Source organism: Microtus ochrogaster, chromosome 5 (assembly GCF_000317375.1).
Source record: "Microtus ochrogaster isolate Prairie Vole_2 chromosome 5, MicOch1.0, whole genome shotgun sequence".
NCBI lineage: Eukaryota > Metazoa > Chordata > Mammalia > Rodentia > Cricetidae > Microtus > Microtus ochrogaster.
In genome coordinates, this window is record NC_022012.1 from 91,979,188 (window position 1) to 91,980,989 (window position 1,802).

General features: G+C 43.1%; 1 protein-coding gene across 1 annotated transcript in view; it reads right to left on the reverse strand.

The window, feature by feature from the left end:
• Positions 1-1,802, reverse strand: part of Scn11a (sodium voltage-gated channel alpha subunit 11) — a 72,305-nt gene that overhangs the window by 17,027 nt on the left and 53,476 nt on the right. The window lies entirely within an intron of this gene.

The window sequence follows — 1,802 nt, forward strand, 5'->3', positions numbered from 1 at the left end:
TTTTTTTACACGGATGCCAGGGTTCCACACTTAGGGCCTCAAGCTTACACAACATCTCTCCAGCACTATCAAGGACCCTATTTCTGAGATGTTGAACACAGTGACAAGCCAGATCCTGCTGGAATGGCAAGAGCAGTTACAACGAGAGAGATATGTTTATGTTGTCTGAGTCTCGAAAGACACTGAGATGCTGGTATAAATTCAAGGAAACCGGATGGCCCTGACATCGCCACACAGGACAAGATCATAAATCAGATTGGGGCAGGAACATGTGTTGGATGGCTAGATTACAAAATGCGTGATCGACATTAAATAGGTTTATTAAAAACTGGGGAGATAATAGGAAAGTGCCCGTCTCTCAAGCATGAGGAACTGGGTGTGGGTCCCCAACACCCTATAAAAAGCCAGGTGTGGAGGCACATGCCTGTCATTCTAGTGATGGAAGGCGGAGTCAGGAAGACCTGCCAGGAGGCCAGCTAGTTTGATGCACATGAAATTCCAAGCCATGGGGAGACCCTACCTCAAACAAAAAATGGAAGACACCTGAGGACAGACATCTGTGGTTGTCCGACAGACATGCTTAGGCTGTGCACATGTGGTGCACAGCCAAACCCCTTGGTGCACTCACACAGACACCATGCACGGGCATGCACACCCCAAAAATAAAAATAAGAAGTGTATTAAAACATCATTTTTAAAATAAGGTTTTAACTTTGTTGGGAGTGTATTTAGGCAGGTTCCAGCAAACTCTCCTCCGCTTCACCCCTCTCGGAGAAAAAGAACGGAGAAGAGGGCTGTTCTGGGTACCAAAGAAGGTTCTCACCATGGGGGGGGGTACATCCCGTGGGGACATTGTGCACCTAGGCATCTGCGCCTCAGGCTACTTTCTGTTCTGTCAAATTTGGAGATAGCAATCAGATTCTCACACTAAAGCAGCCGTGATCTTTCTCACTTTCAGTCACTGTTGAAAGGGACAAGTCCTCTAGGATGACTTTGTTTTTATTTTTATTTTTATTTTATTTTTATTTCCACTCTCAATCACTGTTCAAAGGGACAGGTATTCTAGAATGACTTTTTTATTTTTATTTTTTTTCTGGCTTACATCGATCATTCTGTTCTTTTCTGAGACCCCATGATGTATAATATAAATTGTATATCATACACCATAATCTACTTCTTCCCCATTTTTTAATGTATGTGAGCACATGCACTCACACCACCCAGGAAGAGGTCAGAGGACAACCGGCAGGCGTCTCTTCTCTCCTACCGTGACCTCGTTCAGTGCAAGATCCTTCACCTAACATGCTAACTCACTGACCCATGCTATTATAACTGCTGCAGACTACCACAGGGCATAAGCGCTCCTATCTTACAGACCCATTCCCCTCTGGTGAGTATCTAAGCTACCTCCTTTTCTTTGTTATAAAGAATATTATAAGCTGACAGATGTGTGTTTTTCTTGGGTACATATCCAAGAGTCTCCATTGGACCTATACAAGGATTGGTATGTCTAGATTACAAATAGGCACAATTTTTAATTTTACTGAATAATGCAAAATTTTCTCCATAATGGCTGTCCCAATTAAACTGTTAGCAGTGATTAGAGATTTTAATTTCCAATGCTCTTATTAATACAGGTATCGGTTAACTAAAATTGTTTCTCAGTCTGAGTAATGTAAACACTCACTTTTAAAAGCATTTCTGTGCTGACTCATGGAACGAGTCTGCCATTACTCACACATATGTTAGCAGCCCGGGTTTCTCCTGTCTGCACACGCGTGTCAGCAGCCCGGGTTTCTCCT